The following is a 17,052-nucleotide window of genomic DNA, read 5'->3' as shown; positions in this document are numbered from 1 at the left end:
CATCAAGTATTAGGTAAACATCAACAATACATACAATCAAACACAACTCATGATATTACAGAACAATTCATATATGTGCAGGTCCAAAAAATTGAAACGGGGAAGATGAAGCAATGCACTACAAATAAGTTAAGAATGTTTGAGATGTCTAATACGATCTTTGGCCTCTTAAGATCACATCACTTTACTAAAAACTTTCTCCGCATGGACTGTTGTGTAAAGTTTTTAAGTCCTTTATAAACAACAATTTATGCTACATATGTGATGCAGAATATAATCTTCAAACTTTCTTGAACATGGCAACCTTTCAAAAGCAACTTATGCATCATTGAAAAAAAGAAAACACTTTATCAAGGAAGCAAAGGGTTGGTATGATGGAATCTCAATGGCACAAGTAATGAGAAAGTTATAAATTAGGCGCTAATTTCCATACAAGAATTGTGAGTGAAGAAACTATTTATCAAGGGAAAGGTTTCTGCAATTATAAAAGAAAAGAAGAGGTAGCTTTGATGCTTTGAAAACTTTCTCCCTTGGCTTTAAACTTATCCAGATCCCTTCAAACACTTGGAATGGTTTATGCAATGCCACAAGTGAGGTTAAACATTGGAAAACTCTCATCTGTTGTGGCTACAAAACAGAAAATATCACCCACCAAACCAAAAAACTAAGGCAAATGGAGTTAGGTTGTATTCTTATCTGACATTTTATTGCATTTTCCCCATAGTGCTTAATAAACCATACTTGGTGGATATATCAAAGAGCAACAGTCTAAGACTAATGGGCGTTCAATACAAAAGAGTAACACGTAAACCGGAAAAGGTATTTTTTGGACTGATAATCAGCACCAGAGATCAGTTTCCCAAGCTAATTTGGATTCCTGCTTGGCACTCAAATTGTATTTTTCTGAATTAAATAGTATCAACAACAACAACAACAAAACAGTGGCTTAAAGTATTTGTAGAGAAGGGGATAAATATAACTGTGATTTAATAATCACTTTGCCTCCAGATCTCTTAAGAATAACTATTCTTGAAATTACTTACCCTGATAAATATTAACCCACAAATATGCATGCCAGTGTGTACTCATCAAAGGAGGGTTTGGTATCCAAACAGAAATGGAAAAAAAGAAAGAAAGACTTAATCGAGGATCTATGGCTTAAAATTTCACAATGCTAAATGTATGGACAAAACTGGTTATTGTATTTTATATTTAATTTTTGTCTACAATTGATATCACCTAGACTTAGGCATTGTGAATTGTAAAGTTTAGCTGAAGCATTGCCTAGATCACTTGCAAAAGTGGTAACCCTCACATGAATTTTTCTGGAACCTGGCTTTTCTTGAAACCTGTGGGATGCTGCCTTAACCAACCGTCTCCTTGCAACTGATGTTAGGTTTTTTAGTAATACCAAAAAACCAAACCCAGTGCCATCGAGTCAATTCAGACTCATAGCGACCCTATAGGACAGAGTAGAACTGCCGAATAGCGTTTCCAAGGAGCACCTGGCGGCTTCGAACTGCTGGCCCTTTGGTTAGCAGCCATAGCACTTAACCACTAACCAAAAAAACCACTGCAACTTAACCACTAGGCCACCTGAATTTCCTTCTTAGGAGTATCACATTTTAAATTACCCCGTAATTAAAGTAATACACACATACATACAAAGACAAACACACATACATGATCCAACTCTATGGGGATTATTGTAAGGCATGATGATATTTTTAACAGATTTTTTAGCTGACTTCACTTCAATACAGTGCTTTCACTAATTGCAAATTCACTACCAACAATTTGTATCATTGATAGAAAGAGCATGAGATGAAAAAATCACGATATGTTTTCATTGTATGAGACCAAAGCGGGCGTGACCCTCCATTCAAAGAACGCCAGACAATATGTCTTGATTTTAACCAAATGAGTGCAATTTTCCCAAGTTTCTTCTTACTTACACTTTTAATTCAACAAAGGAAACCCGGTGATTTTTTCTATTCATTTCCTCTTCATCATATACACATTCTCTCACATCTTTGACATGCCATCAAAAACACAACCCGAAGTTAGCATTTAGACTGAGTGTCAACTGAATATAAACCAATTGGAACACAGTTTTCAAGTTAATCTTTATACTGTTCGTCTAAGTTTTACTTAGGCACACAGAGAAAAGAAACAATAAAATTCTATACTCCCCTATTTACATATTATTACCTCAAGATTAAGAGATATATAAACATTTATAGAAATGCTGCAAATCATGTTCGTCTGGAAGTTTCAGATTTAACATTGCCTTGAAGAAACGTGAATACATTATTTGGAGAAATCATTATAAGAAATTATTACTGCTGTGGAATAAAACACTGAAGAAATTTTTAAATAAACCTGAGTAGGCCAGGCAGCCAAAATCAATAGATGTAAGAATCAGCAAAATAAGTAGAAGTGGATTTAGAGCAAAAATTTTTTCTTCCACAGGACATTTCTCATGGCATCTTCAACATTCTTGCTTCTTAGACAGTAGATTAAAGGATTCAACATGGGTGTGAACAAAATACACTGAAGCTACTTTACAAAGTTCAGGTTACTTTGGGGGGTGTAAGAAGATCCTTAAGGGGATAGATTAACACAGTGGCTGCAACAATGGTCACAAACATTGTAATAATGGGTTCAGACACAGCAACAATTGTGAGGATGGTGCAGGACTGGGCAGTTTTTCATTCTGTAATACATAGGGTCACTATGAGTCAGAGCTGATTCAATGGCATCTCCAACAACAACTCAATACACAGAGGAGACAGTCCTATAAACCAAACTCATAACCCCCAGGTGGGAGCTGCAAGTAGAGAAGGCTTTCTTCTTCCCTTCACATAGTCTTTAAGACTATGAACACAATATATATGTAAGGTTCTACAATAAGAACTATTGTGGGCATAGTAATGATTAAAGCCAAACTAAGAGACACTATCTTCTTAATAAAGATGTTGGAACAGTAGATCTTCTCAGTTGGATTAGAATCACAGTACAAGTGATCAATGACTTGAAAGACACAGGAAGACATGGAGAAAGTTACACAGACTTGAAGAATGGAACTGACCTAGCGACAGAGATAGGAACCAGCTACCAACTGAATACAGAGTCTTCTTGACATGCAGACAGTATACAGGAGTGGGTTGCAGATGGCAATGTAGCAATCATAGGTGATGGCTGCCAGGATAGAGAGCATAGAAGAAGAGCTGAGCCACACAATCTGCAAAGGATATGATCTTTTTCTGAGAAAGGATATTGACCATGAATTTGGGTAAAATAACAGTGGAGCAGGAGAGGTCAATAACAGAGGGGTTGTCAAGGAAGAAATACAGTGGTGTGTTCAGGCGGGGATCAGTCACAATGAAGCCAATCATGTTAAGGATCCCCAGAAGGACCATGCCACAAACAACCAGGAATAGTAGGAAGAGGAGGCTGTGGCGCTCTGGATGAAACCTGATGCCTACAAGAATGAAGTCAGTCATCTCCGAGTAGCTGTCTTCTCCCTTGTCACCCATGGCAAATTTCTGCTTGAAAGTATAAGAAAAGGTCAACAAATAAACTTTCCACTCTCTCCTTAGCCTCAGAAATAACACTTCACATTGTAGAAGACTTTATAGTTGACATAATACTTTCATAAGCTTCCCATTTGTCCCCCACATGAGCAAACAAAAGATGAGATACTTTGACTTGTGTAAGGAAACACAATTAGCTAAATATGGAATTTGGACTCAAGGTGAGTCAAATTCAGATTTTGTATTCATGTCCAGTGTTACTTTCAATAAAACATAGTTTGATATATTTTTAGACCTCTTTACCTCGACATTTGAGAAGGTTTATGACTGCCATTTGAGATAGAGATGGTAATCTGAAATTAAAGTCTGATAAACATCTCATGTTAAGAAAGACTCTTAAATTTTAACTTATTTAATATTCATTTTTTCTCTCTAATAACACTTTGCTTCGATGAGCTAATAAAAAAATAAATAGAAGAAAATGAAAAACTAAAAGTACATTCTGAGTCAATATTAACTTTTTACCAATAAGAGCTCTTAGAACTGAAAATAAATTGCCAAAGAGTTGTCTTATTTTAAAGCAGAGCCAATCTTCAGCTTCTGGAATTAGTCTAATTTTATTTAAATGTTAAAGTAAAATGTGAGTAATGCCTTTATATTTCTTCTTATCCTGTAAAATTTACTGATCCTACTTTTCTCTAAATAAATGTATATATAAAAAAAATCCACATCATTTCAAACCTTTTTGAATTCGAGAAAAAATTAGAAGCTTCAAAGGCACAAATAGAAAAATTTTACTACATAAAAGATTAGATAACAAATTTTATTAAGCTATTCACCTGATGATTAGAAACTTAGCTGTTTTAAGAATATGTAAGTATTGATTTCCTTGAAGCATACAAGTTAACATATTTGTATTTTGATGACATGCTCAACAACCAAAACAAGTTTGGTTATTTGGAGAATTTCTAGGATTTCCTCCCACCCCCCCAACCTGACCATGAAACTACATATTTACTGTCAGTCTAGAAACTCAGGACAGCACTGCCACTTCTTTTCTTCTTCGGTGGCATTTATACCAAGCGTCGTAGGAAAACTTTTAAGATATGCTAAAGTCACTCCACATGCATTCCTTACTTTTATAACATATCACAAGATTAATAGTCCTTGTCTGCTGATCTTATTTAAAAACAGAAAAAGGAGGAGGTGATGATGTTGGAGCAGCAGAAACAAGAAGACAATGAAATCTTAAGTTCTTAAACCAAAAAAGGCTACTTTTTTGACTTTATATCAGTGAAAGTAACATTAATTTTTCAAGGATAACACATTTTCTTCTGTTGGCTCCTCCATTAATGTGCTTAGTAAATATTTATTGGTCATTTACACTGTGCCAATGATTGTGTTTGGCACTGAATATGAGGACAAAAAAAAAATTCAATGCTTACTTAGGGCATAATGTGATATATGCTATGAAATTTTTATTACAATATTGTAGCTATTTTAATTCATTACTAAATCGTGAGTAATAAATACACTCAATGTAAGCATTTTACAGACTTTTTTTTTCATGCTAAACTGAAGAGCAACTTAGATTAAAAGCTTTAGCTAGGAGGCCTATAAGCATGGCAACTTTAATATAGGCAGGCTTTGAGAGCAAACCTAATTTTAAATGGCCCACATATATTTTGGCCATATTATGTCACAATTTTGGGTTCAGAAAAATGAGTGTGTCCTTAAGAATTAGTAGGTAAGGCTGAACAGGTGCTTACGGTTCTTATTTAGCCTTACATTAGTAGAAGAAGGTGCCCTAGTGGCTCAGTGGTTAAGAGCTACAGCAAGGTACAGCTGCTAACCAAAAGGTTGGCAGTTCAAATCCACCACCACTCCTTGGAAACTGTATGGGGCAGTTCTACTCTTCTATGGGGTTGCTATGAGTAGGAATTGACTCCCTGGTAATGGGTTTTGTGTTAGTGGAAGGAAAGGCTCGAAGCCTTTTTAATGATTTAAAATACGAACGTGCAGCAAGTGAAAGTGATTTGATGAAGCATTTGTCATGGTTACAGGTTGGTTTAATCATTTCAAAATGAGGACAAATGTATATAACATTAAAGAGCAAGTATGAGTTTTCAGGCGACTGCCTGTATCTCTAAGGAAAAGGTGATGATTCTAACCTTGAATACAGGAAAGCAGTATTGTTTATTTCCTTTTATGTAAAATTACAATATAGACTGTCAAAAGGTTTACTTTCATTAATAGAAGAATTATAGACTGTATAATTTATGAAATAATTTATTAGAAATAATGGAATACTTTTCCGATTGTGAAGTTTTCTAAGCAGTGGAACAGGAGAGAAAGAATGAAATAATAGAGTACACATCCCTAGGACTCCGTTTTAATCACCAGCTCCGTCCTACACTCAGTCTGAATTAGCCATGATATTCTTTCAAGCAGTGAAACGTGAATTCTCCCGATCTATTCTCAACCTGGTAATCTGTAATTTATGGCATAGCACATTTTTGAAACTGAAGAAAAAAAATATAATTTTAAGCACATAACAAATAGTCTTGGCTGCCTTCTTAGATGACCAAAATAAATATGATTGTTTTGTAGTTTTTCTTACCTGAATTTATATTTATATTCTGTCTTGTGAATCTGTTTTACACGAAACTTCAGAGATCCTTTTTTTGCCCCTAGGAAAAAGATGTATTTGAGAAATATAAACTATCGATTACAATGTTCAAATTAAAAATCTCAAATATGTTTAATCCCTAAGAAGACAACAAACATCCTTCTTAAGCACTGCCTGCCCATGTTCATTGTTAGTGGCATTATCAAGTCCATTGCTACCAGGTTCACTCCGACCGATAGTGACCCTAGAGGACAGAGTAGAACCGCCCCGAATTGTTTCCAAGGCTGTGAATCTTTATGGAAGCATACTGCCACATCTTTATCCCATGGAGCAGAACGGGGGCTCCAACTGCCAACGTTTTGGTTAGCAGCTGAGTGCTTAAACATCCACAAACAGGGCTCCTCAGTGGCATTACACATAGGTCCATAATTTTCCTTTTTCTGTTTCGAAAATTTGATCTTTCTTTAATAAAAATTTTTAAACCTGTTGTATCTGTCTTCTGAACACAGGGTGAGGGTGATAGACTAGAAAAACTCTGTAGTTCTCTCAGATAATTACGGGTATTTTTCTACCAAAGATGAAATAAGTGCCAATGAATCTATGAACTCAAAGTGCATGAAAACCTCTCATCTCTATGCTGATGTTTTATAGACCTTAGAATGAAAATTGGAGCAAACGAATGTTTAAGAAGGGCAGCAAGAGTCCCTGATCCCTGATGATCTACAAAAATAGCAGCAGCCAGAATCCATAGTAGTTTTGGTTATTTCCAATCCCATGAAACTATTACAGAGTATTGCAGAGCAAGGTTTTTCAGAATTTGGGAGGAAAGCGTTCCTCTGAGGAAGGGCTGAAAATAGGCCAATTATTATTTCACAACATGGACAAACTCTAGGGTCATGAGGACTATATGAGGAGCAAAAACCAAGTATGATTTCTTCACTTGTTGGGTACTTTTGGGATACTCATGAAGTTATTTTGGACAATAATCCTTGTTAGAAAGTTTTCTTTTTTTTGTTATACTAAAAATCTTCCTCTCTGTAACTTACCCCTGCCTGATTGTCAGAAATTCTACCCCAAATTGTGCTGCACAGAGAATTTCATCCTCTAAGTAGCATCCTTTCAAAATTAAAAAAAAAAATACATTATCCCGTAGTCTTCTCATTTCTGGATTCAGCATTCTTATTTTTTGTTAGGAACTCTAGTCAGAAGCAAATGAATGCTTTCTATCTTTCAATTGTACCTGTTTTAAGAAAAAATTGATAAGGTTTTATTTCAGATCAGATTCAATCTATCCAGTTAAAATATCACTGCCTAAAAACCAAAAGCCAAACTTGTTGCTTTTGAGTCAATGGTTTGCATTTGACTGCTAACCTAAAGGTTGGTGATTCAAACTCACCCCACGGTGCTGGAGAAGAAAGGCCTGGTGATCTGCTTCCATAAAGATTACAGCCACGAAAGCCCTACGGATCAGTTCTACTCTGTAACACATAGTGTTGCCATCACCTCCTAATTAAATTACCTGATAGTTATACTTCTTTTAAGACACGTAAGACTGAAAGTTTTTTGCACAATACCTCTTGTTAGTCAAAAATAAAATAAACCATTAAATTTGTTTTGTTGCTTTTTCCTTACGTACCAGTTGCCATCAAGCTGATTCTGACTCGTGGTGATTCCATGTGTGTCAAAGTAGAACAGTGCTCTGCAATGTTTTCGATGGCTGATTTTTCAGAAGTGGATAACCATGCCTTTCTTCTGAGGTGCCTTTGGGTGGATTTGACTGCGAACTTTCCAGTTAGCAGCCGAGCACATTAACCATTAGCACTGCCAGGGGTCTGCTTTTCTATGTGAGTTGTGACAAAGCCAAATATTCCCTGTTCTTGTTCTGTGTATTTCTCTTTCATCTTCTCTTAACTCTCTGGCTACTCCTTTCTAGTTTGTATCATTTTATATTTCACATCTTTTTACTTACATTTTCTGCAGTTGGTTTTATCCTATATTTCTATGTAATAAAAATTTCTTTAAACATGTTTGTGGACACTCTGGTATTATTGAATCCTTCTTCATGCTTTTGATCATATGGAAGTTTTATTTTTAATGCTGTCTTAGTTTTCACTGAAAGAATTTTTGAAAGAAATAATTAGAGATTACTTAATAAAACCTCATTCTAGATTTCTGAATTATCATTGACTCAAGAAATATACACTTGTTAAACCCCTGTGACTCCAACCTTTTATTCACAAACTTTATAAAATATCTCATTAAGATAAAGATACAGAGGCAAAACCAACATGGTGCACTAGACAGATGCATCTTGCCATTCCACTACATCAAAGACCCGAAAAACTAAGTAAAACAAATAACGAATTTCAATCCTGGAACTTTATGCATCCAATGAAGGGATAAAGAACTAGATCAAACACGAAATGGAAGAAGAAACTGAAGGAAAACAGAGAAAGAGGAGATACAGAGTGGACGTCCCCTGGAAACTAACATGGCACAGTACTGTCATCTTGGAGCAGAGCCAGCAACAACCCCAGACAGGGACTATGGGAAGGCAACACCATGGAGCTCCTAATAGGAGACAGAGCACCCAGTAGCCAGAGAAACATGCTTTCCCTTTCCTCACCCTTCTGCCCCATATGCCACCCATCCCTTCCCAACAGGTCACACTGGACTGCTAGACTAGAGAGCTACCAACCAGTCATCACCCTAGGTCCACCTCACCCCCACATGCTGGCTCATGCTGCACCAGTTTTTTTCTTTTCCCTCTCTTCCTTTCCTTTCTTTCTTCCACCTATCCCATATGCCACCCTCAAACCTTCTCAATGGGCCAAGGTATGCCACTTGGCTAGAAAGGTACCAGCCCACCATCACCCCGGGTCTGCACCTTCCCTACCCGCTGGCTCCTACCATCCCATTTTTTCCTCTTTCCTCGTTTTATTTCTCAATCCCATCTAGTCCTGTACACAACCCCCACCCCTTCCCAACCAGTCATGCTGCGCAACTTTGCTATAGAGCTTTCGGTCCACTGTCACCTGTCCTCTACACCTCCCCTACTCACCGGATACCACCTCACCATTTTTTTTCTTTTCTCTTTCTTCCTTTTCTATCTCCCTCCCACTTAGCCCTGTACATCACTGCCACCGCTTCCCAACAAGCCACACCACACAGCTCAGCTAGAGAGCTACTGGACCACTATCACCACGAGTCTTCCCCGCTCCCACCTGCTGGCTCCTGCTGCCCATTTTTTGTTTTCTTTTTTCCTCCTTTTCTTTCTCCCTCCCACCTAGACCCATACACCAACCCCACACCTCTCTGGGCCATGCTCCACTGCCTTGGGTAGACAGCTACTTGCTCATTGTCACAAGGGTGTGTCCTGCTCCCACTCTGCCATTTTTTTCTTTTCTTTTTCCCTTTCTTCCTTTTCTTTTTGCTTCCCACCTAGCCCCATTCACTGCCTCTACCCCTTTCCTTTGGGCCACACTGTATCACCTCAGCTACAAAGCCACTGGCCTGCCCCTTCCCCCTATGCAAACTTCCCTCCTTCCCACCGGCCCAAGGTCTGCGCTGTCCACATCGGCCAGATATCTTTTTTTTCTTTCACTCTTTTTTTTCTCTTTCTTCCTGACCCTAGCCACATATACCGCACCCAGCCTTTCGGGCAGCCCTTTCTGTACTGTTGCAGCTAAAGAGTTCTCTGATCATGCCAGATGCCACGCTAAGAGTGTACTGCCCCTCCCCCCATCACTTGACCAGCTGCTGAATGGTGGAGTGAGCTCGTACCACTCCCCATCGGACATCCCGGTTTATCTAGCAAGAGGCTGTGAGTGCTCTCACAATGCTGGACCAACATCAGGCAACAGACACTGCCGGCCCAGTCCACCCTCAGCCACCTCACCAAACCAGTGTACAGTGAAGTGGGATCACCCGGACTGCTGCTGCTCTGCCCACCCAGACAAGGCGGTGAGAGCTAGGGTGTACAGAGATGAGCAAGCAGCAAAGCACACCTGGCCCGTCCACCCTGACATATCAAAACAAAACAAAGAAGCAGGACAAAACAAATGAATATACCTTAATGTCTTGGAGACAGCAGAAAGTATTAAAACATGTAAAAAAAAAAAAAAGGATAAAATGGTTCCAGCAAGTGATCAAAAATAAAGAATCAGATGACTTTCTGATAGAAGAAAAGGCAGTGGGACTACACGATATGGAATTCGTAAGACTAATATTTAGGGCTCTCCAAGAGATTAGGAAAACCTGGTGGTGTAGTGGTAAAGGGCTATAGATGCTAACCAAAAAGCTGGCAGTTTGAATCCCCTAGGTACCCCTCAGAAACACAATGGAGCACTTCTACTCTGTCCTGTAGGATGTCTATGAGTCAGAATCTACTCGATGGTAGTGGATTTTTTTTTTTTTAAAGATTAGGAAAGAGAGAAAGGAAAACACAGACAAAACCAAGGAAAAAAGGAGGTGAAGCCAAGATGGTGGAATAGACAGATGCTTCCAGCGAGACCTGTTACAACAAAGACCCGAAGACAAGTGAAACGAGAGTATTTATGACAAGATAGGGAGCTCTAAACATCAAAGGCAAGCTTAGAAAATGAACTGAGGGGCAGGAGGAGGAAGAGATGGCTCAAAAAGGGAAAGGAGTTACTGGACCTGAATTGTGGGGAGCCCTCAGGCACCATTCCCGGGAGTGGCAGTGGAGGGCTGGTACTAGTGTACAGCTGCAGTTTGCTCAGGGAGAAGCAGCCAGCCACACAGCCTACTCACACCTCCAGAACCAGAGAAGAACCACACTCTTGGCAAAAGATAAGTTCTTGCATATATTTTACTGTGTTGCCCCCCACTCCCGAGCCTGCTTCAGTGTCTGATTTCCCTGGGCCTGAGATAGGCCCTGCTGAGGGCCTACAGCCATCCTACTGGCCTTGGAGAAGGAATAAATTTGCAAATGGGAGAAAAGATAATTTGCCAACTCCACAAACCAGGGAAGCTCAGGACAGAAGCAGCTAATGTCCAGGCATAAATGGTCTGCGGACTTTGAGTACCTTTCCCTTCTGCATGGGCCTGTGTGGGCCCATTTCAGGGGAATAGGCCCTTGTTGGCAGACTCCAACCATTTCAGCTGTGTGGCGGAGAGGTGGGTGTTTGATGTTTGACACTGCTTTGCCTATTACACAGGGTCCTCACCTACCCACATCGGGGGCCTAAGGTCTGGTGGCTCCACTCAGGTCACCCAGCCACCTGTAACAGGGGTCCAAGGATAACTGGTACACCCAGTCCTTACAACCAAAAACATTGGGTGCCCATGGTAGGTCTGCAGAACCCACCCACCTGTATGCTCTAGGGAACAGGGACATGCTTTCCTCAGAGACACGTGGGGGATGATTCTCAGCCCCCACCTTGTTCAGAGTGTGACCCCCTGCTGCAGCCAGATACCGGTACCTACACTAATCATCCCTGCCCCTCTAAGACTGTAGGTCAGAGCCTGTACCACACACTTGATGATCAGCTACCTGGACACCTGAGCTGAATTCATACAAGAAAACTGAATGGACTCCTAGACTGATATTGATAACAGCTCTAGCTATCTGGGGACAGGACATCGGAGCTCCAAAGGTGAAAATAATCAAGCTAGCTCACTCAAGTAACCCATTCGGGCATACCAAAACAAAACAAGCAAGGAGCTATGACACAGTAAGCAAACATAAAATAAACTAATACAATAACTTATAGATGGCTCGGAGACAACAGTCAATATCAAGTCACAGAAAGAAACAGACCATGATCGCCTCAATAAGCTCTCAGAACAAAGAATCAAGGGATCTTCTAGATGAAAGAGCCTTCCTGGAATTAACAGAGGCAGGATACAAAAGATTAATATAAAGAACCCTTCAAGACATCAGGAAGGAAATAAGGCAATACGCAGAACAAGCCAAGGAACACACATATAAAGCAATTGAAGAAATTAAAAAGATTATTCCAGAACATAATGAAAAATTTAATAAGTTGGAAAAATCCATAGACAGACAGCAATCAGAAATTCAGAAGATTAACAATAAAATTACAGAAGTAGACAACTCAATAGAAAGTCAGAGGAGCAGAATTGTGCAAGTGGAAGGAAGAATTTCTAAACGAAGATGAAGCACTTGGCACTAATACATTTGAAGAAAAATCAGATAAAAGAATTTTAAAAAGTGAAGAAAACTTAAGAATCATGTGGGACTCTACCAAGAGAAATAACCTACAAGTGATTGGAGTAGCAGAACAGGAAGGGATAAAAGAAAATGCAGAGAGAATTGTTGAAGATTTGTTGGCAGAAAACTTCCCTGATATAGTGAAAGATGAGAAGATATCTATCCAAGATATTCATCAAACTCCCCAAAGGGTAGATTTTAAAAGAAAGTCACCAAGACGTATTATAATCAAGTTTGCCAAAATGAAAGATAAAGAGAGAATTTTAAAAGCAGCTAACCCAGAAAAAACCCAGTGCCGTTACGGATAAACAAAAAGTCACCTACAAAGGATAGTCAATAGAAATAAACTCAGACAACTCGACAGAAACCATGCAGACAAGAAGGCAATGGGATGACTTATAAGAAATTGAAGGAAAAAATCTGCCAGCAAAGAGTCTCATATCCAGCAAAACTCGCTCTCAAATATGAAGGCGAAATTAGGACATTTCCAGATAAACAGAAGTTTAGGGAATTTGTAAAAAGCAAACCAAAACTACAAGAAATACTAAAGGGAGTTCTTTGGTTAGAAAATCAATAATATCACGTATTGACCAAGACTAGAATACTGGGCAGAGCAATCAGAAGTCAACCCAGACAGGGAAATCACAAAAATAAATCAAGATTAAAAAAATGTGCAAAACAGAGAAACAGTGACGTTATTATGTAAAAAAAGACATTAAAACAATAAAGAGGGACTAAAGAAATGTAGTCAAAGATATTCCATATGAAAAGGAAGACAAGACGATACAAAGAAATAAAAGTTAGGTTTAAATTTAGAAGAATAGGGTAAATAATAAGGTAACCACAAAGGAGACAAACTATCAGACTCATCAAAATAAAATACAAGAAAAAAATAGAGACTCAGCAGAAACTAAATCAACAAGAACAAATATGAGGAAAGGACAACATAAAGATAAACTACTCAGCACATAAAATTAAGTGCAAAAAAGAAACTGTCAACAACACACAAAAAAAGACATCAAAATGATGGCACTAAATTCATACCTATCCATAATTACACTGAATGTAAATGGACAAAATACAACAATAGACAGAGTGGCAGAATGGATTAAAAAAACACGATCCATCTATATGCTGCCCACAAGAGACACACCTTAGACTTAGAGATACAAACTAAAACTTAAAGGATGAAAAAAATACATCAAGCAAACAACAATCAAAAAGAGCGTGAGTGGCAATATTAGCTCCTGGCAAAATAGAATTTAAAGTTAAATCCGTCATAAAAGATAAGGAAGGACACTATATTATGTTTAAAGGACAATATACCAAGAAGATTTAACCATATTAAATATTTATGCACCCAATGACACGGTTGCAAGATACATTAAAAAAACTCTACCAGCATTGAAAAGTGAGATAGACAGCTCCACAATAATAGTAGGAGACTTCAACACATCGCTTTCAGTGAAGGACAGGGCATCCAGAAAGAAGGTCAATAAATTCACGGAAGATCTAAATGCCACAATCAACCAACTCGATGTCATAGAAATATACAGAACACTCCACCCAACAGCGGCAACGTATACTTCTTTTCTAGTGCACATGAAACATTCTCTAGAATAGACCACATACTAGGTCATAAAGCAAGCCTTAACAGAGTCCAAAACACTGAAATGTTACAAAGCATCTTCTCTGACCATAAGGCCATAAAAGTGGAAATCAATAACAGAAAAAGCAGGAAAAGAAATCAAACACTTGGAAACTGAACAATAACTTGCTCAAAAAAGACTGGATTATAGAAGACATTAAGGATGGAATAAAGAAATTCATAGAGTCCGATGAGAATGAAAGCACGTCCTATCAGAACGTTTGGGACACAGTGAAAGCAGTGCTCAGGGGTCAATTTATACCAATAAATGCACACATCCAAAAAGAAGACAGGGCCAAAATGAAAGAACTATCCCTACAACTTGAGCAAATAGAAAGAGAGCAACAAAAGAAACTCTCAGGCACCAGAAGAAAACAAATAATAAAAATTAGAGCAGAACTAAATGAAATAGAATACAGAAAAGCAATTGAAAGAATTAACATGACCAAAAGCTGGTTCTTTGAAAAAATCAACAAAACTGATAAACCATTGGCCAAAGTGACAAAAGAAAAACAGGAGAGGAAGCGAATAAGCCAAATAAGAAATGAGATGGGCGATATTACAAGAGACCCAACTGAAATTAAAAGAATCACGTCAGATTACTACAGAAAATTGTACTCTAACAAATTTGAAAACCAAGAAGAAATGGATGAATTCCTAGAAACACACTACCTGCCTAAACTAACACGAACAGAGGTAGAAGAACTAAATAGATCCATAACAAAAGAAGAGATTAAAAAGGTAATAAAAAAAACTCCCCCCCCCCAAAAAAAAAAAAAATAATCCCTGGCCCGGACTGCTTCACTGCAGAGTTCTACCAAACTTTCAGAGAAGAGTTAACACCACTACTACTAAAGGTATTTCAGAGAATAGAAAAGGACAGAATACTCCCAAACTCATTCTATGAACCCAGCATATTCCTGATACCAAAACCAGGTAAAGACACCACTAAAAAAGAAAATTACAGACCTATATCCCTCAAGAACTTACATGCAAAAATCCTCAACAAAATTCTAGCCAATAGAATTCAACCACATAATTCACCATGACCAACTGGGATTCATACCAGGTATGCAGGGATGGTTCAACATCAGAAAAACAATTAATGTAATCCATCATATAAATGAAACAAAAGACAAGAATCACATGATTTTATTAAATGATGCAGAAAAGGCATTTGACAAAGTCCGACACCCATTCATGATAAAAACTCTCAGCAAAATAAGAACAGAAGGAAAATTCCTCAACATAATGAAGGAAATTTATACGAAGCCAATAGCCAACATCATCCTAAATGGAGAGAGCCTGAAAGCATTCCCCTTGAGATTGGGAACCAGACAAGGATGCCCTTTATCATCACTCTTATTCAACATTGTGCTGGAAGCCCTAGCCAGAGCAATTAGGCTAGATAAAGAAATAAAGAACATCCTGACTGGCAAAGAAGAAGTAAAAGTATCTCTATTTGCAGATGACACAATCTTATACACAGAAAACCCTAAGGAATCCTCAAGAAAACTACGGAAACTAACAGAAAGAAGAGTTCAGTAGATTATCAAGATACAAGATAAACATACGAAAATCAGTTTGACTCCTCTACACCAACAAAAACAACATCAAAGAGGAAACCACCAAATCAATAGCCCCCAAGAAGATAAAATACTTAGGAATAAATCTTAACAGAGATGTAAAAGACTTATACAAAGAAAACTTCAAAACACTTCAGAAAGAATCCAAAAGAGACCTACATAAGTGGAAAAACATACCTTGCTCATGGATAGGAAGACTTAACATTATAAAAATGTCTATTCTACCAAAATCGATCTATAAATAAAATGCAATTCAGATCCAAATTCCAACGACATTATTTAATGAGATGGAGAAACAAATCACTTACTTCATATAGAAGGGAAAGAGGCCCCGGATAAGTAAGGCGTTATTGAAAAAGAAGAACAAAGTGGGAGGCCTTACTCTACCTGATTTTAAAACCTATTATACCGCCACAGCAAGACCCAAAGACCAATGGAACAGAATTGAGAATCCAGACATAAATCCAACCACATATGAGCAGTTGATATTTGACAAAGGCCCCAAAGCAGATAAATGGGAAAAAGACAGTCTTTTTAACAAATGGTGTGGGCATAACTGGATATCCATCTGCAAAAAAATGAAACAAGACCCATACCTCACTCCATGCACAAAAATGAGCTCAAAATGGATCAAAGACCTAAATATGAAATCTAAAACGATAAAGATCATGGAAGAAAAAATAGGGGCATTAGGAGCCCTAATACATGGGATAAACAGTATACAAAACATTACTAGCAATGCAGAAGAAAAACTAGATAACTGGGTGCTCCTAAAAATCAAACACCTATGCTCATCCAAAGACTTCACCAAAGGAGTAAAAAGATTACCTACAGACTGGGAAAAAGTTTTTAGCTATAACGTTTCCCATCAGTGCCTGATCTCTAAAATCTACATGCTACTGCAAAAACTCAACTACAAAAAGACAAATAACTCAATTAGAAAATGGGCAAAAGATATGAACAGACACTTCACTAAAGAAGACAGTCAGGTAGCTAACAGATACTTGAGGAAATGGTCATGATCATTAGTCACTAGAGAAATGCAAATCAAAACTACAATGAGGTTCCATCACACTCCAATGAGGCTGGCATTAATCCAAAAAACACAAAATAATAAATGTTGGAGAGGCTGTGGAGAGATCGGAACAGTTAGACACTGCTGGTGGGAATGTAATATGCTACAACCACTTTAGAAATTGAATTGGTGCTTCCTTAAAAATCTAGAAATAGAAGTACCATATGATCCACCAATCCCACTCCTTGGAATATATCCTAGAGAAATATGAGCCTTTATGCCAAGAGATATATGCACACCTGTGTTCATTGCAGTGCTGTTTACAATAGCAAAAAGATGGAAGCAACAAGGGTGCACATCAGCGGATGAATGGGTAAATAAATTAGGGTATATTCACACAATGGAATACTACACATCAATAAAGAACAGTGACGAACCTGTG

The 17,052-nt window shown here is 38.1% G+C and overlaps 1 pseudogene; it reads right to left on the bottom strand.

Annotated features, from left to right (window-relative positions):
* Positions 1-1,864: 1,864 nt before the first annotated feature.
* Positions 1,865-3,940, bottom strand: LOC100671906 (olfactory receptor 9K2-like; annotated as a pseudogene).
* Between the last annotated feature and the right edge of the window lie 13,112 nt (positions 3,941-17,052).

This window comes from Loxodonta africana, chromosome 4 (assembly GCF_030014295.1).
Source record: "Loxodonta africana isolate mLoxAfr1 chromosome 4, mLoxAfr1.hap2, whole genome shotgun sequence".
Classification (NCBI taxonomy): domain Eukaryota; kingdom Metazoa; phylum Chordata; class Mammalia; order Proboscidea; family Elephantidae; genus Loxodonta; species Loxodonta africana.
Note: the sequence above shows the minus strand (reverse complement) of the source record. Positions and strands in the feature narration are given on the sequence as shown.